The sequence below is a fragment of the Aptenodytes patagonicus genome, chromosome 2 (genome assembly GCF_965638725.1).
Source record: "Aptenodytes patagonicus chromosome 2, bAptPat1.pri.cur, whole genome shotgun sequence".
Taxonomy (NCBI): Eukaryota; Metazoa; Chordata; class Aves; order Sphenisciformes; family Spheniscidae; genus Aptenodytes; species Aptenodytes patagonicus.
The window spans coordinates 80,022,101-80,043,253 of record NC_134950.1 but is presented as its reverse complement, the minus strand read 5'-3'; the positions used below and the strand labels follow the sequence as shown (position 1 = coordinate 80,043,253).

General features: G+C 40.7%; 1 protein-coding gene across 3 annotated transcripts in view; it reads right to left on the bottom strand.

Annotated features, from left to right (window-relative positions):
* ADCY2 (adenylate cyclase 2) overlaps nucleotides 1-21,153 on the bottom strand; it is a 237,429-nt gene that overhangs the window by 187,165 nt on the left and 29,111 nt on the right. Inside the window, exons 2-3 of one of the 3 annotated variants that reach the window (XM_076330312.1) lie at nucleotides 9,263-9,490; nucleotides 6,426-6,490 (exon numbers count right to left, since the gene is read on the bottom strand). The exons of the other annotated variants lie outside the window; for them this stretch is intronic. The gene's annotated coding sequence lies outside the window, so the exon portion shown is untranslated. The remainder of the gene's footprint in view (nucleotides 1-6,425; nucleotides 6,491-9,262; nucleotides 9,491-21,153) is intronic. 3 annotated transcript variants of the gene reach the window in all.

Genomic DNA, 21,153 nt, shown 5'->3' with positions numbered 1-21,153 from the left:
AGCGTGGGTCACCCACGGCCGCAGGCTCTTCAGAAGGGTGCCCATTTTGCATGGAGTGCCTCCTTCCAGGACACCTCCAGCCGCGTGTCTCATCGGCAGCTTCTCCCTCCCCGTGTCTCCCCAAGAGCATCTCCCTGCCTGCCTCTCCCCCCCGGCAGCGGCTGCCACTCCAGAGGTGCTGCATGCTGCCGTGGCTGGCGCGCGACGGGGCGCTCACACCGGTTTCAGAGCTGCCTGGACCCCACTGTGACCAGCACAGGGCACCCTGCAGCCCCCGCTACCAACCCCTGCCACGCATGCCCCATACACTTCCCCAAACCGCTCTGTTACATGGTGTATCTTCTGAGTTCCGGTTATTGTTAGCTGCTGCTTGTAACAAAAAAAGTCTTCTGACATCATTTATATATAATTGTCCTCATTTACAAATAATTAAATGTGCAAATACATATTTACAAGAGTCTATAGCTCTGCTAATGTTTGAACTTATTTCTAAGTAAGCCAGTTAAAAGTTCTCAAGCGCTTTCACACACAAACCTATCAGAATTATACAGCCGTCAGCACTAGGCAGAAGAATTGTTTATCACACAAAAAGTGCCGACTCTTTTAAATGTGCTGCAACACAGATACCTCTGCACGCACTAGCGAAGTGGAAAAGAAATCTAAACAGGACACAAAGCCTTCCATTAAGGCCAGAAATGGAAAACAAAGAGTGATAATTATTTAATTATGAGACTAGAAAAAGGTAATAAATATCACTACATATTCATAGCGCTACTTAATTAAATAAAAATGAGTAAAAACCCAGTATTTCGGAATATTCCAGTTCCCCACTCTTCAGTGACTTGTATTGCAGAAAAGCTTAAAAATAAACGAGCGCTGGGCAGGCAGAAGTCTGCACCCAAACTGAGCTCCACTGAGGTTCCTGGGCTCCGGATCTATTTGTTTCTCATTCGTAACAAAAAGCTCCTCCTGCTGGATCCTGTGAGCTAGTCTCGCTCCGGATGAATGATTTCATATCGGAAACCCCATACTTCAGTTTTTACAGAGCAGAAATATATACAACAAGCGCATCAATGTTAAGAAAAGACTAAGTAAAGCTAAGCTAAGCTTTGCTAAGCCAAGCAAAGCATAACAGTATATATTACACAGTGGCAAAGCCACACAGTGGCAAAGCCACAGGTCTTGTTCATTTAGCCCAGTAATTATGACAAGTGCCCACTAATGCTGTAGAAACAAACTTAAAAAAAATCTGTTTGAGTTTTCAAGGTGAAATACTCTATCAATGTGACCTTCTTTGTCCAGAGACTCTGAAATGAGCCATTGAAACAAGTAAAAGTCAAAATGACTTTCAAATTTTCCTTTTGATCTTAAATAAGGAAATGAAAGTCCAAATAAAAATTCCATTGTTTACAAAACAAATTCAGTTTGATTACATTAATAATAAACTAAGAAAATAATTTAAAACTTTGGTGGTTTTTTTTAATGGCATTGTTCCTTTAAAGGCTTCCCTTGGAGAAACTAAAATCTGCTGCTTTAAGCACTTCTCTTAGACAAATAAGTAGGTCCACTGACCTTAGAAATAAAGCACTTCACACCTCCTGATGTGTCATTAATTCCATCCTCTGGGGACATTATAGAAAAATAATAATTAATGTACTACCAGAAAATGGTCTCAGATTTAAGGCCGTTTCCTTAGCTACCAACTGATGTGTTAGTTATTTTCCTTTTACTAAATGTGTAAATCAGTGGTCACTATTTTTTAATGGGGATAGTAAATAGCTTTTTTATTTAAACTGCCAACTTTAAATCTGGACCCACATCTCCACTCAATAATAATATTCTCTCAAAATGCTAGCCTATACGTCAAACAAAAACCTCAAACATAGATTCTGCTTTCATTAAAAGGATTCTTCTTTTAATTTTCCTCTATGAAATCTAACTTTTTTACAGGAACTTTCAAACCACGTAAGATTTGCACTTTAACTGGTGAACTTTCACTTTATACTCCAGACCTTGAAATCTTGAAGAGAAATTTGCTTTCATCTCTGAAGAATTAATGTAAGGCAGTAATGTTGGAAAGGTAGCTAAAATTCCCTAGGAACAGTAATACAGCTCTCCCTTACACCTTTCTCATTGTTTTTCTCATTTTTTTCTTTCTTTATTTTTAGATTTGCGAAGCAAGGATAAACAAAAACACTGCTCTCAGAATGCTAGGTTATTTGGCACAATTAAAAGTACTTCCAGAGAAATGTCACATCACAGTAAGACTAGTTACCGGCAGCACATAATATGGTTTCTTTCCTGTTCTCATTTAAATCGTTTCACAGTAATTTACTTCTTCAAAGGCTTATTTAAGACAGGTGTTACAGTGTCCTAGCGGTCAAAAATTTGGCCTTGAATTTTTTGGTTTTACTGCTTAACAAAATCCAAATATCTTTTTCTCTTTCTTGTCTTTCTCTAGGACCCCATTTACCAGTTGTTCCCAGACAAAAATGAGAACGGTGACAAGAAGACACTGCTACAGCTTTTCTAGTTTATTTTGTCTTCTCTCCAACATTCTTCCCTCTTCAAAAAGGCTAGCAAGCCTAAATAATACAGAAGCACTGTTAAAACCTGTGGTTGGAGTTGTGCAGAAGAAAGACCCCCTCCATACAAACTGTTAGACTAGATGCCTGGAGAGAAAAGAGCCTTGAAGAGTGAACAGAGAAGGAGCCAGGAGGAGGGGAGCAAAGGGTCTTGAGGGTCACCGCTCTGCCTTCTTGACTGCGATCATCTTCATTCCTCAGGGGAAATCAGAGCAGCAGCTTCCCAAACGCTGCCAATTCAGTGGCATATTTACATTTCGGCAGCAGAGGTATAAAACGCACCTCCCTGAGCACTCAGTCCTCTTCCACAGCACATCCCCATGCTAACGTATGCAAGGAAAGCTACTGGACAACCTCCCAAAAATGGCCTTTTCAGGGACATCCTCTTGTGAGGGCAGCAAGAGTATTACAGTGTGTCTGTATTGTTGAAAGAAGACACAATGCTCACTGGAGTGAAAAGGACCCTCCGGACGATCCGAGTCTTTTCCTTATTTACACTGACTCCGTGAATGCTTGCATCATTGACGCTAGCGCAGCTGCCTGCTACCACTGATACGCGAGAAGAATCGAGTTGTGCAAGACTGGTGAAATGCTTTCTTAACATAATTTTCAAGGTATTGCAGTAGCCCTATACCAAAATATGCTTCCATTCCAGTACAAATGCTCTTCTGTAACAGCAATTTTAACTCATGATGCACATGTTAATGAAATGTTACTGTAATTTTCATCAAAAAAAGAGTGCTAACGCGATACAAAATTCTATTGATGCTTCATTTTCAGATTGCTGTCTTCCATATATATCTTCCGACAACAAGGAACTAAGATGCAGCATCCAGAGTTACTCATTCTGCCAGCAAGCTCCCTATTCATCTCTGCCAAGAACAAATTCATTCCAATGCAAACATTCTTCTTACCTCCACTCTTGAGACAATGTCTTACCTACAGCTTATGGCAATCAAGAAAAATTGTGTATTGATTTACTTGTGAAGTAAAGACAAATCACTAACTAGTGTGGAGTCCGGTTAAACATGCTGCATGCCACCATCTTCTCTTTTTGATGCAATGCTTTATGTTTTGCACTGTTTTATGAAAGGTGGGAAAAGGATGAACAATGCAGTGGCATAGTATGGTTGCTTGTTTGCAGGGTAGGGAATTAAATAGGGCCTTTCATCCATCCAACTAACAATTTTCTTTGTGTGGCAGTACAGTTGTACTAGTATATTTAGTAAGCCTGCCCTTTGAAAAAAGACCTCTGGAAGAGGATGAAACTTGATTTAGAAGGGAAAATGGTCCCAGTTGTTGGGGGTTTTTGGTGAGTATTTTTTCTTATCAAAAGACCAGGCTCTTTTTGCACATCCTGATTACTTCCCAAAATGTCCTTTCCCAAGCACATTATTGAAGTGTCCTTGCATCTTCAGGCTCAGCACTGCTCACACAAAACTTTCTGCTGCCAAACCAAAGATAATCTTTATCTCTTATTGCTGTGCTGCTTCCCAAGAAGTAAAAAAAAAAACCCACAAAAAAACCCCCACAACCTGCCCCCCCGAAAACAAAAAAAAGACCAAACAAAATTGTCAGATTGGCTTTGCTTCAGACAGAAAAAGACTACTTTCCCCCTGATTTCTGGTTTACTCACATGCAGATTACACCCTGTTTTGTCCTAGCTCTTCTATCTGCAGTCATCAAGGCCAGAAATTTATTCTTCTTAGGTGAAATCTAGGATTGTCTGATGCTAGAGTCCATGGCTGTTTTACTGAGACTCCTAAGACACAAAAATTAAAAATACTTACATTCCCTCCTCTTTCTAAATTTGCCTTTTACTTTCTTTATTTATTTACTTTAAAAAAAAAAAATACCTTTTTTCCACTCGCCTTTCATCTTTCTCCCCAACATTGTGAATGTTCCAAAACATGAGTTTTTTTCCCCCTTCCAGTGCTCTCTTCTACCAAAGGAAAGCAATATTTCCTACTTCTGAAAGTGACTTCTCAGTTTACAATACAAAATCTGAAGACAGCGCTCAAGCAGCCCATCTGGAAAAACAGCTACTGGACACGCACAACGTACACCCATGTGAAAGTCGCTGTGCTGGGTGGAAGAGATGTGTACCCAGGGCCTTCACACATTACCTGGGAAGATAAACCCATTGCCCCTGGTAGAGCACACTGCATCTCCCTCCTTTCCCCTGTGTCTGGAATTCCTTCCAAAGGAAATGGCACTGTGGAAAGAATGATACCCACCCAGGTCTCGTCAAAACATGCCGTTCGGCCAGGATTCAACCATGGGTATCTACAAGGCGTACCACAGAGTAAATCAGTGACAGTCCCTCAGGCCTAAACGATATAAAGGCTGGCTTGCTTTCTCTGTCTCTCTCTCTTTCTCTGAGGCCGCCTTCTTGCTCAAGAGCAGCAACAACAACAAAGAGCATTTAAGAAACTGTTAGGCAACATCGCAATGGCCAGTCATTTGCTGGAAATAGGGAGAGTAACCTCAAAAGAGCTTTGAACAATCTGAACTAGATAATACGGTTAACCTGCCGGTAGACTCAACCTGTTGTCAAAATGAAACTCTGACTTCTCAAAGATGAGACTGAAGAGTTTATGAAATGATTCAAACACAGAAGGGCCCAGGAGGCCACCCAGGAGGGGAAGGGTTTGAGGAAACATACAGGGAGAGAGATGATAGCTCATCTCCGAGGCAGATGATCAAACACATAACACACCTGTAGCCAGCCGTACCATATCGACTAGCCAGGAACAACTTCGGACCATCAGCCTACAGAGGTATACAAAACGGGGAACAAACCTTCTCAACCACCACCAAACGTACCAGAATAAGCTTCAGAAACAGAAACTTCTGCCCATTCAAGACTCAGAAAAACTTATTTTGGAGAAAAAATGGTTGCCAAAATGTCCAGAAGCACTTACATGGTTAAACTATGTAGACACCTAAAATGTACTGAACATTTAAGCAATGGAGATTTTTCACCTAGTTATTAGAGTTATAAAAAACAGGAAGTATTATGCGGCACATTATTTTTAAGTTCCCTGCAGACCATAGAGAAAATATCTCATCAACTTGCCTAGGTTTAATCATATGAAACCTCCTACTTAAGTTCTTATCAGCAGTAAAAGCACCAGTTATAAACCAGTCCTCCCCTCACATATGAAAGACAGCTGTCCGTCGAGAGTATCAATTTATTCCACCCAAATCTGGAAAAAACCTAACTCTGCATCCACTGAAAACATTAAAAACTCTACTTTCAACACATTTCAAGCAATGATAACCATAAGATCAATACATTACTGACACATGCTACATTTCTGCTTCCCTTCCATTACTAACGCCAGCTGTGATCACATCATTTCTCAGTAGGGCTGATGCCATGAAGTACTTCTTTTTCAACATTGACAAAAAATAGGTAACAAAAAACTGTAACACATAGATCAGTTTTCTTCTAAGTAAAAGAAAAGCAAAGCTCAATTCTTTGACTGATTCACATTTACACAATTGGGCAAAAAAGGATTGTTTTCTGTTAAGTTTATCCATGTCATCTTGAGATGATTTGCTCAACAGAAGGGAAAACCAGGTTTTTCTCTTATCCCTTACGCTAGCCTGCAAATGAATCAATAAACTATTAATTTATATATCAAATTTCATTAGGATATTCTCTTTAGAAGCCATATTTTGCAAGATAATAATTGTTTTGAAATGAGAAACCTCTTTTACAGGCTTTCCTAGGAGAACAGGAAGACCTAGTGCTTTGCAGAAGGCTCCCAGACATCTTTACAGTACAGGCAACATATTTATAGGGATGGTTTATCTCACGAAGCCATTACTCACCTATTGGCAATTGCAGAGACCAAATTCATTCCCAACTGTGAAACATCCCCTAGCAACTTCAGGAGCTGTTTACATATGAGAAAATAACATTGAGATCATATTTAAAAATCTTAAACTCTGCTCAGCCCATTTTTGGTTTTTGAAAAGACCTATGCACAAGTCATCTTCTATTCTTTACACAGGGATTAAAAGCCATGCTGATTACCCATAAACTTGAACAGGCTGAGAAATGGTAGTATTTGTCCAGAAGAAGAGCATATGCATAACATGTCTGCATATTGATAGTATGAGAGTTTTGGGGAAAAATCAGCAATTATCATAGAATCATAGAATAGTTTGGGTTGGAAGGGACCTTTAAAGGTCATCTAGTCCAACCCCCTGCCGTGGGCAGGGACATCTTCAGGTAGAAATAAAATTACGTTACTGATTTTTTCATAACGAGTTCTAAAATAGTTTTCTCATCAGTCCTGGTTGTTTTTTTCCTCCCTAAGCATCCTCTAGATTTAAATCAATATATGCCAGCCACAGAGTCAGTCTTAGCCAGGAACATACCAAGCACTAACACAGTCTTCTCTGTTTATTTTGCTGTCTGGACTGCAGCTGCCCATGGTCAATGAAAAGATGCCTGTCTCTCATAAATGTTTGCTGTTAGTGTAACTTCTTTCATTGACCCTGTTTTCATGACTAATGAATTTCATTTCTAGTATAGCATCTTTCAGTATGGTATTCACCCAATAAAGCTACAGCAGTGTATCAGTCTAAACACACTTGGTGTTTGGCCTTCAGTGCTCATGAAACATGAATTTAAATACAAGGTAAAATACCTGCTTGAAAGTCAGCCATATTTTACACTGGTCTTTTGTTACAGAGGAATTCAGTCCTTAGTGGTTTCGGGATTGGGAGAGGGGAGGCTACCATCTTAGGAGAAATTTCATCTCTCAGTTTTACGATAGAGCATACATAAATTCAGGCAAAGCAATGACCCATACGATTTCGCTAAACAATTCAAGTTTCTGAATGCACAAAATCCTTACGGAAGTGCCTGGGAACAACTCTATTTTAAGGCTGGCATTCTAAAAATGGCTTCAAATGATATCTGCAGTCCTGTTTTCCTCTAAAAGCTGATGTTTAAAATCAGTCAGAAACTTCAGACAGAAGAATTGTTTAACCTTCAGATTACTTGGCAGTTTTTGCTTGCTTTCTTTGTGCACTTTTTAAGATAAAATGTGGCTCTTGAAGAAATCATTCCTTGGCAATCCTGTTTTTCATTACTGACCAGTTATCTGCAAGAAAATGTCACCGTCCTGCCTAAAATAGGAATCTCAAACACATCATATAATAAAAAGAATTTTTTTGAATGGTTGGATTTAGTATTTTTTATCAATAGGTAAAATAATTAAATGGATAAGCAGATAAAAGTTATCATACATAAAACATGTTACATTATAACGAAGCGTATGTGTTGCTCACACAAACATAACTGGGCTGTACAAGGGGGCAGCTACAGAGGAGAAACCTAGAAACAGTAAAAGAAGAAACCTAGCATACCTGGTCCTCATTCAATGTCATATTTTCTGCCTGGTTTTGTTTGTTCTTTTCCTAAAACAAAGACTTACTGGTGTTGATTTGCTAGCATCTAATGGCTCATTTCTGACGATCTTTAGATGTATGATTTAGGAATTCTGATCAATTCTATGATGTCAGCATGCAGCTTTTACTTAAAAACTGTAAACCAAAAAGGTCCCTCTGTCATATGACAGGCTTCCAATAACATCCACTAGCTAAAGGGCAATTGCAAAGCCTCAATGTTTGACATTGTTTCAAGCAACAGTGGTTATGATAAGGGGAACCAGGAATTTTTTTCTGCTTCTTAAGAGGAGAATGCAGAATGGAATTTCCCACCAAGGCAGAGAAAGAAGCCTGGGAATTTTAAAGATACCTGGCATTAGACAGAGGATATCTTTGACTCTCTTTGACAACTTTTCAGATTCAGATATCTAGCAACTATCTAGACATTATATATCTATATAGATATTTAGATATTTTGAATTTGAAAATACACAGCACCTGACAGAAGCTGTAAGGAACAGGGACAAGAAGATGGGAGGATTTGATGCTAACCCATCATGCTTGTAGTGGCAGAGGGAACAGCAATCACAACTGGGAAGTACGGGAAAAGCAATATCCCACACTTTAAATGACACAGGACTTAAGAGCACACAGTGGAAAATTCTGTGTTACACAAAATACAGCTACCTGGTGTTTCAGGTAACTAGTTATTTTAGAATTACTGAAAGCTCTGATAGGTTTCTTCTTCCTGATACTATTTTTAAACTTTTTTTTTTTTTAAACAGATGCCATATACTTTATTTTTTTAAGTAGCACAGAACAAAGGCCGGGTGTATTCCCTGAATGAGAATGTGACTATGAAATCAAAATATGAGTGTTCAATCTTAATTTTTCATCTGCTAAACTGCTGCCAAATCCGTAAGAAGGGCTCCCAAACAGCGGATGGCACATAAATACTCTCAGGTTCCTAGAGCTGCTGCTGCTGTTGCGAGATGAAGCATTCAAACAGGAATGCTTTAAAAACCCTGAGCTAGAGCTTTAGAAACATTGTTCTACAAACTACAAATATACACTCCAATTGGCATCTGGAACATCAGCTGCTTTCCTCCCACATCAGACACCGTCCCTTCTGTAGCAACTCAGCCAGTGTTACGCAAGGCAGCACAAACAGCAAGGCCTTCTGCTAAGCATTAGTTCTTTCACATGGGTAAAGCAACTAACCAAACATAACCAAAAGACATGCAAACTATTATGCTAGTCTCCATTACCTTGATTTCACAGTAGCATAACTGTTAGGATGTTTCCAGGTTGGCTGTTATTTTGCTGATAGTTCCTGGATTGGATTTAGATTTGTTCAGTGATGAAAACAAGAATTCAGAAGTACTCAAATGAACATTTAGAAACACTACAGCGGGGGACGGTGGGTGGTGGAAGATCTGAATATGTGCGTGCTTCATCCCATTTATCCTGCAGTGCTGGTGTGTCTCTTTGAAGTGCTGGTATGGGGGAAGAAACTGCATTACCCAAATACCATTTACATAATCAGTTTTTCCACATTTAAAGAAGACATTTCTCTCTGTGTTACTTTAATTTGTTCCTTGTAATCATACACCTGTGACAATAAACGTAAAATATATGTTAATTGCCTCCATCCTTCTACTTCAAAAAAACCAAGTCAATTCTAGCAATGCAAGTATTATCTTTATGGCACTGACAGAAAAACTGTACATTGACTGGCAATTCATTGTTCCGCTTCCGTCTGAATCCCTTCCCTATCCTTGAAAGGAAAGAAATCTCTAGCTACTCTTTACAGCTCTGAAGCTCCAATCAAGTACAGATAGCTATATATATGTAAATCACATATCTATGCCCAAGTTCTGGGGACTGCGTAACACAAAATAATGTGCATATTCATTTAGGTGTTTGTTGCAGCTGAAAACAGAAGGTGTATCTACATGAAGATTATATTCACAAACTACGCTTGAAGTTAAGGCTCTAATGCATCTGACAGGAGTAACAGTTAGGATTGTGCTGCAAATCTGTATGTATTATTCCATGCATGTGGTAACTTGTGTGTTTGTTATCATCACTGTCCAGTACCATATGAAGGCAGTTAAACAAACAAATTCAGTGTTTTCATACTGTGTAATTGTTGGATATTATCCTTACACTCACCAAGACTATACTGGAAGTATGCATTTGTGTCATTTTTTCAGGTGTCAATGTCATAGCCTGGATCCTGTGAGAGAAACCTTATATTCAACCAAAACTAAGTAGGATTACCTTCTGTGGGTTGCCACAGATGTTAATGCACACCTTCAGAGCATTTCACCAACCCTCCATGGCCCAGTGCTCTCTCCACCAGCAGTGAGAACTGATCAGTGCTGGTAACACTTAAAGAGAGGTAGAGAAAACAGCTCCAGAAATGTGTGCTCTTCTCCCACTGTAATATCTTCCACCTGTAATATCTATCCACCCGAGAGTGCTGAGGGAGCTGGCGCAGGAGCTCGCCAAGCCGCTCTCCATCATTTATCAGCAGTCCTGGTTAACGGGGGAGGTCCCGGAAGACTGGAGGCTTGCCAATGTGATGCCTATCCACAAGAAGGGCCGGAAGGAGGATCCGGGGAACTACAGGCCTGTCAGCCTGACCTCGGTGCCGGGGAAGATTATGGAGCGGCTCATCTTGAGGGCGCTCACAAGGCATGAGCGGGACAACCAGGGGATCCGGCCTAGCCAGCACGGGTTCATGAGAGGCAGGTCCTGCTTGACCAACCTGATCTCCTTCTATGACCAGGTGACCCGCCTAGTGGATGAGGGAAAGGCTGTGGATGTGGTCTACCTGGACTTCAGCAAGGCCTTTGACACTGTCTCCCACAGCATTCTCCTCGAGAAGCTGGCGGCTCACGGCTTAGACAGGTGGACTCTGCGCTGGGTCAAAAACTGGCTGGATGGCCGGGCCCAGAGAGTTGTGGTGAATGGAGTTACATCCAGTTGGCGGCCGGTCACGAGCGGTGTTCCCCAGGGCTCAGTACTGGGGCCGGTCTTGTTCAATATCTTTATTGATGATCTGGATGAGGGGATTGAGTGCACCCTCAGTAAGTTTGCAGACGACACCAAGTTGGGTGGGAGTGTTGATCTGCTCGAGGGTAGGAAGGCTCTGCAGAGGGACCTGGACAGGCTGGATGGATGGGCCCAGGCCAACTGTATGAGGTTCAACAAGGACAAGTGCCGGGTCCTGCACTTCGGCCACAACAACCCCATGCAGCGCTACAGGCTTGGGGAAGAGTGGCTGGAAAGCTGCCTGTCGGAAAAGGACCTGGGGGTGTTGGTTGACAGCCGGCTGAACATGAGCCGGCAGTGTGCCCAGGCGGCCAAGAAGGCCAATGGCATCCTGGCCTGTATCAGAAATAGTGTGGCCAGCAGGAGTAGGGAAGTGATTGTGCCCCTGTACTCAGCACTGGTGAGGCCGCACCTCGAATACTGTGTTCAGTTTTGGGCCCCTCACTACAAGAAGGACGTTGAGGTGCTGGAACGTGTCCAGAGAAGGGCAACGAGGCTGGTGAGGGGTCTGGAGAACAAGTCTTATGAGGAGCGGCTGAGGGAACTGGGACTATTCAGCCTGGAGAAAAGGAGGCTGAGGGGAGACCTCATCGCTCTCTACAACTACCTGAAAGGAAGTTGTAGCGAGGTGGGTGTTGGTCTTTTCTCCGAAGTAACAAGCGATAGGACGAGAGGAAATGGCCTCAAGTTGCGGCAGGGGAGGTTTAGATTGGATGTAAGGAAAAATTTCTTTACTGAAAGAGTGGTGAAACATTGGAACAGGCTGCCCAGGGAAGTGGTGGAGTCCCCATCCCTGGAGGTATTTAAAAGACGTGTAGATGAGGCGCTTAGGGACATGGTTTAGTGGGCCTGGTGGTGTTGGGTTGACGGTTGGACTCGATGATCTTAGAGGTCTTTTCCAACCTCAATGATTCTATGATTCTATGATTCTATGATTCTATCTTTAGACTGAGCACCTGCTGTTGTAAATCCTACTTAAGATTTCCTCTGCTAGGAAATACAAACACCAGGTTCCCCGTCACCCCCCTGCCGTACCGCGCTCTGCCATGCCCCGCAGCCCATTCCCCGCTGCGCCCCTGGGTCACCATGCAGAGTGGCCAGCAGCCCCCAGCACTCCTGCGAGCCTAACACTGAGCAAACCAGTAGCACACAACCCTCCTTCATGCCACGCAAGGTTGGTGCAGCACACGGCCTGCCTGCTGCACAGAGGGGCACAGAAGAGGAGAACAGGTCCGTCTGCAGTGATTGCAGCCAGACCCCCTCTCTACACGTCCTGATTCAGCAAAAGGTACCCCGTTTCTTGGTCCAGATAACAATTCAAGTATCGCTGCGGAAAAAACACGCTCTTCTTGTTCTCATTGTACTGATGGCACGGAAGCTTATTATGACCATCCTTTGACCTAAAACATACTGCCTTTCCCATACCCACTTTCACTCACATACGCATGGATTATAGCTGTCGCCCAAATAACCAGCTGCACAGGTGTGCATCAGACAAGCCACTCTGTTCCCCGGGTTGTCAGTTTACATGTCTTGCTACTGGCAGAACTATGCTACAGGTGAGCAATCACACCTTTGATAACCTCATCCAAATGAGAACGCTCCGATTTCTTTCTTATCTGTTTTCCTACACTAATTATTGCAGCCAACACCATGAACACATCTCTGATGCAGCCACAAAGGCTTGTCCAGCTGGAAGAGCTGCTAGAGCCAGCTCCTGATCAGCGGACTGGCAGGCAAACAGCGGTAGCACTGGCCGCACAACGTCGCTGCCAGTTCGTCAGCCCTGCCCAAGCACCGACAGCACCACACGGTCCTTCCTCAGCCTGCCCCGCACAGGCTTTGCACGCTCTTTGCCAATTCTGCCTTTGTCTAGGCTTGCCAACTTGTATGCTCTCCCAGATCAATGCTTGACAGGAATACTCTCTCTACAGCATTACCTTGATGCATCTCAAAGCGGCCCTTGGAGGTTTTACGCCACTATTGAACTGCAATAAAGTAGGACGTTGCCGAAATGCCGCTGTGACAAGCGATCAATTCTGCTTTGCAAGGGCTCCCTGAAAAATCTGAGAGGTAAACACTCGTGACAGCCACTACTCCACCAATACGATCCAATGAGGAATTTCCAGTACTTCCATCAAAATTATAGCTGTTGTTACAAGTAGCTGAATTTATTCTCCTACAGGTAAAACCTTCACTTATGACTATCAATACAGACAGAACAGCAGTTTTTAGCTACAAAAGCTGCTTCTTTTACAGAAACACACAAAAGATGCCAGATAAAGTAATTCACTATTCCATGTTACCTCAAAACAGGGCACTATTCTGGGGGAGAAGGAAGATATTTTATTAAACATCATATTCTGCAAGTGGTAAATTGATTCTTTCTCCCATCAAAGCACATCAAGTGGGAAGCTGAGACACTAAGCACAGAATTCAACAGTTCTTGACTTCTGAGACCAAGGTTTTTCTATGTACCTTACTGTTTTTAAAGGACTGAAAGAAAAAGAAAAATAAAGAAAACATTTTAAAAAATAAGTGCAATATGGCATGCAATTTGGCCAAATATGTTATCTCTTCAAAACCCAGGGTAATCGGAGCCAAGCAAACATTACTGTTGATATATTTAATAACCTGTCATTTTTTTATTCATCTGAAAGCAATCTATCGAAGGCTTCATCACAAATCTGAATGAAGTTGGTAACAGACGGTATCTGTATCTCATCTGAAATGTAAATGAGTCATTCTTGTCTTTTGGGGGACTAGGATAGAAAAGACTGCTCTTCAGTCTTGTGCTTAAAAATAACTTTCCACTCGTCACACACAATATCCCCTTTAATAATCCCTGCTTAGTATTACTTTCATGATGACCTATTAAACAAATGGGGAGATGATGGATCCTCCAAAATTCAAGGAAAGTCAGATATTTAAAATAAAAATAAGCATGTGTAATGCAAGACCGGCTATTGCATTACATCTAAAAATATCGTACTAAGATACAGGAAATTTAAAAAGGACAAAATAGGGGTATGAGATGGTGCACAAAAGGGCTTCGAACTATTGCCATTCCTGAATGTTCAGAAGAGATGCCGCTCCAGTGAAAATCTCCTACTCGGTTTCAGACCCTGCCGAACATTGGAATTGTTGCAGCTGGTTCCTCAGCTGTTCTCCCTTCCCTTAGAGTAAGCTGAAAAGCCATTACCCGCTGAGTGCAAAGAGGCTAGATCATATGTCACCTTTGCCTGTGTTCATGCAAATATCTTCTGATAATCATGATAAAACGCTTGCCCAAGCACAATGGATTAATGATTGCAACATAGTCTCAACTGAGCTCTTCTACGGTAGTTTGTCAACATTAAAACCATGTAAATGTCAAAGAGGACAACAGCAATACATCATCTGGGAATTTCTAACTGTAGTAATCTAATTACAACCTTTATAACATTGTTTTCTCACTGCAAGAGGTTTAAACTTTAATGAAGAACTCAAGAACAATCTTACAGGAGGCTTCTTTGTGGCTTTTAAGCCAGTTTTCTGGACTGGGGATGGAACAAAGCCTTTCGCTAGGAGGATGGATGTACAGATTGGATCAGAGATGCTATTCTGGGAAAGATTCCACTCTGGATATATCAGTGGAAAGAATCACTGTCCCACATCACGCTTGCCTCATTTTGGGGGCCCTGCACACTAAGAGGTACGTAGAAAGAGACAGTCATTTCAGCTATATCTTCAGCTATGTCTGAATTAACCCAAGTACCAGAGGCTGGCATCAGTGTGCTAACTACAATATTATAACGGGGTTAATTTACTGTGTTGACAAGGTCCACTGTCAGTGATTCCCAAACCTTTGGGATCAGATAGGACTGCCCACCATAAAATTACTAGGCAGCAAGGTGGGGAAGAAGCTCTCACAAAACAGTGGTGATTATGTCTTATTACTGCATAATCGTTTCTGATCTGCTCTACTACGGATGTTTTTATGCATTTACAGAAATTACATACTTCAGCCATTAAGGTTTTTTTAATTCCCCACATTTTTTTAATATTTTTTTTTCTCTAATAGTAGAAACCTTCTCTGTTTAACAAAACCTGAGAGACATAAACTAGCATATTCTGAAAGTTGCCTAAATATTTCAGGTATGCACTATCCTACAAGTTTAAATGAAAGTTAGTGAGATGATAATCTGAAAATCAGAATTAATCATTTGAAATGTTTCAGAAATTATAAACAAGTTTAACTGCATCATGAATAGACCTGCTATGTCCCACTGCTTTTCCTGCCCTCAAGAGTCTTGTCCAAAATGATTTCATAAATAACACCCATCTGAGATATTTAAACCAGAGCAGAAATTGTGGCTATGCTTCTTTAAAGACCAACCTGATAAATCAGGCACAGCTATTTTTCAAGACCAACTAAGGACTGCTAATCTGCTGGCAAGCAGTGGAATACCATGCCACGGTGGAGTGAGAAACTACAGTAGCATTGATGCTTGAGCAGACAAAACTGCGGCAAAAACTGAGGATGGGAAGCCTAAGAAGTAAGGGACAGAGACACGGCCCGAGGGGGGCAGCAGGGAACCTTGAGTATGGGGATTCTGACTAGGAGGACTTAAAAAGGAACAATGGAAGGAACAGGAGGAATTACTGAGAGAGAAGTTTGGGAGTAATTTAGGAGATCCTTTGGAACAGAAGGGGTTAGGTATAGGAGTTGGGGTGTGTTGGAGTAGTGAGAGATTTGAGCTTTCAAGGAAAAGGCGTGGGAGTCCAGGAGCAGAAGACATTTCTGGATAACAAGGACCTGGGCTTCCGTGGGACAGCTTGGCAGCTCTGCCTGCTCAGGCACCAGTGCTACTGTGGTTTCTCACCCCACCACCTGCCTAGTGCTGCCTCTTCCCTAATTCGTGGCTTTAGTTGTGAAAAATGTATAAATATTAAAGTTCCGTAAAATTTAAGCTAATTCAGCGCTAAACATACTCCAGTATCTCTAGTCAGAAAAACAATGACACTAAGAAAGCATCACTAGTTTGAGAACTGAAAAATGGGATCTTCAGGTAGTAATTGACTTAATAGTAAGAAGAAACCTAACTAGAGCAACATTTTAATTGCATAGACACAGCTATGAGTCTTTCACTGTGCAGTTACAGTTTAGGTGATGGCTTCTTTTGGAGGATCTCAAGCTTAAGACTGCTGAGGATGAAGGACGATTAAAGCACTGCAGTTTTAAACAAGTGTTGGGAGATCAGTTAGCTACTCTATGGTTCAATGATGATGATGATACTTTGGCAGTTAAGGGGATACTGAAAAAGTAACTTCACTAAAAACCATCACATTGGGTTTGTAATCTTTTTTTTTTTTTTAATTCCAAGTATAACAAAATACGGAAAAGTTGACCGGGGGAAAAGCAAAAGCTTCACTTTTATTACCAGCAAGTCACTGAAGCCATCACATTTTCAGCTATATTTCATAAGAAAACCATTTTTAGACAATGTTTTTTGTCCAGGATTTCTTTGCTTTAAAACATATTCTAAAATTGTGACAAGTTTAATGTATTACTTCATATTGCATGACTTCAACAACAGACCTTGCCTAAAAAGAATGACTTCCTTATGCATATTCTGCCTTAAAATTAATCTATTCAAAACACACACACCCTCTTGCTAGCGTTATTTTTTTTTCAAACACCTGGAGAGTCATATTAATATTAGTGTGCCAAGTGTTAAATTGTATTTAAAAACATATAAGATAAATTTCAGTATGTAAACTACTTGATGATGTGGTGTATTTAAGAAGCAATTTCCTTAACAGCAAGAAACCTTACTATAGCCACATGTCAATAAGACACAGCAGCCTGAAATACACAATATTGTTGACCTTCTCCACTTCAAAATTGTTCCAACTTTTATAACTCCTATAGTATTTTTGCAGATTGTTGTTTGCCATCCCATTTCTATCCATTGCCACTACGTATACAAATAACAAGAGTTGAAAGTCTATTTCCTGTACACACAAAGTGTGCGTGGGTCCTTGCCTAGTCAACCGGGGATTTCATTTACCATCAGGTTACGCTAACTTATCCCTAACTAAGGATTATATTTCTTTTACAGTTTTAACTCAACCCTTCTTACTTCTTCACCTCTCCCTTCAGCCATTCTCCCTCCACGCTGCTGCCCAGGAACCATCTACTGTCCAGGACCGTGTGACCAACTTTCCCAGCTCCCAGAAAGAAGGAAAACACAAGAGTAGCAGGGAAAGCTGTCTGCTAAAAAATCAATAGGCACCACTTTCACACAAGCCATTACTTCGCCTGCATGCCCAGATCTCCACACTGCAGGAGCGGAGGTGCACGGCTTTCACCGCACTTCTAGGTGGCTTCTTCCAAGTACTGAAACCCCAGGACCTGGGATCAACTCCCAAGGGTTGTGGCCAGTCTAACTTGCGTTTAGTCTCCTCCCTAACAACCTTACACAGCAACTCCAACATTTCTCCAGCATCTGGTGCTCAGCCTGTGCAAACCGAATGGCAGCCATCTGCCTGTGGGCACAGGTCTCATCTCATAGAAACAGCGGGAGGCATAAGCCAGATACGGCGGTGGTGGGCTTTCATCCTGACTTCAGTCCTCTCCCGCTGTCACTGAGACCGCAGCCATCCTCAACAAAGGGATACATCCGGCCTGGCAATCTCACTCTGATAAAACAGGTTAAAAAAAACCCAAACAAACCCCCAAAGACTCTCATGTAAAATCGCAACACAATTGCAAAAGTACTGAAAACTGAAACCTGACATTTTATTAATTAAATCCCATTTTATTTATAGATCCCTACAATATGTGGTTGCTCAGCATGGTAAAAAAAGGAGAATATAAACCCTACAACACCACAAGAGGTAAAGTTGTTTTGTTCTTCATTTCTACATTATGTGAAATCACTAATCTGTGATAGCTACCACTAGCTAAATAATGAATCACAGAAATGATGCAAATTCTATGGATCCAGAAAGATTTTCCATTTGTAGCTGACTTCATTGGCCACTACATGTCCCTGCAATACTATAAAATGCCATTTGCAGGATGTTCACACAGCTTGAGAAAAGTATTACTTACCGAAATGTGGTTAAAAGTAAATAAGGAGAGGTGAGAAGAAAAGGAATTAAGAGGTATTAAAGTACAGATTCTTTTGCTAGCCCCTCTGAAGAAATACATCCTGTAACCATCTGCCTACATCACCAATGAGTATGAAACTCTCGTGCTCATCTAGAGCAAATTATGTGGTAGTATAGAAATAAATATGACTCACACATGATAATGTGCATTTATTGCATTTTTCTGCATTTGGGGCTTTCTTACCAATCAGAATTTCACTTTCCAGTCTGCATCTGACCAAAGAAACATGATCTTTCCCAATTTTTCTTGTGCACCAACCTGACCTTTTAATGGAATTTAATATACATATTAATGTCATGCAGACAACGTACTTTCCTTCCCTTGTCAATATCCTGCGTCATCCAGTAGACCTGGCAGTTTACCCACATTGGACCTGACAAAGACCCAAAATAATATTTGATATTTTTAAATACGTTTCTAAATGCTGAGTAAATTCAGGTTATTGCAAGAAGAAAATAAAAAGCATCCATGTGTATCTGAGTAAGACTGTAATCTCATCTATGTCAAAGTCATTTAAAACACCGTATTATACTTGTTTATATATGTGTGTAAGTAATGTGTACACATTGACAGGAACTGTCGTTAGATAGCATATGCAGTCATAATGGGTAATCAGAGCGTGACATGAAAAAAAAAGACTTACTCAAATCTCTACCTCATTTAATTGCCATTTTTTTTTTTAGTTCTTTATGGAAAGTAGAAGTTTTCAGGCACATGTAAGTTTAATATGACTTATTTAGATATTCACCTTCTTTATACAAGAGACCGTTTAATTCATTTCCTTCATCACAGTAAATTATTTGGAAAAAAATTCAATGATCAAGACTAACAACAGCATAATAAAGAAAAATGTATCCAATACTGTCACATAAGAAGTACAATCCTATTTACTTAGGATCGATTCTATCCCAAATTAACAAAACAAAACAAAACAAAATTACAGAATCTGGAAGATAAAGCCATAATCTTTTGCTTGCTTACATTATCAACAAAGAGAAAAAAACCTTGCCACACAGCTTTTTTCTTTTCTTTTTTTGGGGAGGCAGAACTGCAAGTGTGGTCAAGGGGAATATCACAGAACTCTAATCAAGCCCTCAGATATTTGAACTTGCAACACTATCATTGTCACTAATGACACCTAAAAATTGTTATTTATGTAAACTCATCTGTATTGAATAAGGCAAAAAATATTGTTATGAAGACTACAGCTGGCTGCAAGACAAAAAATACAGGGTGATGAAAAATAATGATGTATTAAATTGAAGAAAGGCTGTCTTCATTAATAAGTGGGAGAGGAGACAACTGTCATGGTAAATATGAGAAAGTGATGCAAACTTAGGAGGAAATGTATGAAAGGAAGAGCTGAAAAAGGGATACAAAGGAATTGTGCAATAACCAAAACAAGCAGAAAATACTCAAAGGACATTCATACTACAAACGTGCAAACTGATAAATTACAGAAACCATCTCAAATTGGGATATTACAACAAGGAAGAAATCTAGAAAGCTCTAATGTGGAACGAGACTGTGCAGATTACAAAATGCAAATTACTTTGCAATGCCACATGAAGACCAGAGACAGGGAGATTGTAGTTACTGTCTAAGTTATCACTCCACCTGCCATCTTGAATATGATTCTTGCAAAACAAAGATATTTGCAAATCAGGCAAATGTTACAGAAATCAGAACATTTAAGAAGAGATTCAGGTTTGCCAATTTAAGTAAAGATAATACCCTGAAAAGTAAGATACAGAATTCATATACATATATAACTTAGCCAAAAAGGTATGTACAAGAAGCAAATAAGAAAAATGCAATCCAACATGATTAATATGTAGTCAAATTTTAAACTGTTCAAACTAACTCTGCCAGAACAATATAATTCAAGAACTTAAGATATTACACAAAATTGATGCTACTGATAAATGTGTTACTTTACAGGAAGTTTATTTTAAGCTATAAAATCAATATGAAGCTTCGTAGTAGTAACAGAAAGAAAACCTTTTTCCTGTCTGGCACAACAGCACATGCTGCATTGCATGAAAACATGATTTATTTTTTTTAAGCCTTGTGAACGCATGTGTATGGAGGGACAGAGGGTAGGTTTTTTTCCCCTGGTAGACTGAAAAGGTTTTTCTCCCACTGTCACAGATACTGGCTGTGTGCAATTCTCTTGGCTTTTCAGTTGCTCTGAAAGAAACCTCTAGCATTTCAGTTTGTTGTTTTGGGGGGTTTTTTGTGGTTTGGGGTTTTTTTGGAAAAAATACCCCTGTCCCAGATTCCCCAAACCAATGAAGCCCAGCCTGGGCTTTCGCTTACACACTTAATATTCGCTGTTCTCACCCTGCAAGTTCAGATGAACTGGGGCAACTGTGCCTCTTCCTTGTGTGAGGATGAGCAGTAACAACTACTGTGGCCAGACTAAGACAGACTGATCAATGCTGCTTCTTAGCACTCAAGCACTTTTTATTTTTGCAGAAGAACGAAAGCTTTTAAAAGACACACACGGTCCTAACTGGTATCTAAGTTCCTGTGACAGTGACCCAGGAGGCTTAGCTTTTCCACAGTAATGAAGCTGGGAGATGTTGTGTCCTTCTCCCTGATTCGGATCTCCCAAGTTGTTACTGGTTCCCTTTTGAAAGACTGCTCCTTTTGAAACCTGCCCAAGTCCTCTTGCCTTTCCTGTTCTCAGCCCTTCTTATATCAACGTGTAAATCAGTCTCATACATTACCTAAAGTGGTAGCAAAATCATAAAAGATAAATACTTCTGGGATTGTCCCTCTGCAACACTGAAATGTTTTCTGAGAACTGCCTATTATCCTGGTCCATTATTTTTCTCCTTCCTGTTTTTCTAGACAGCCTATTGCTGAATTAAGCCAATATAAACATAAAAGCTATGTCCCAATAAACAAGCAACACAGTGCTTTGTATACAGAAAA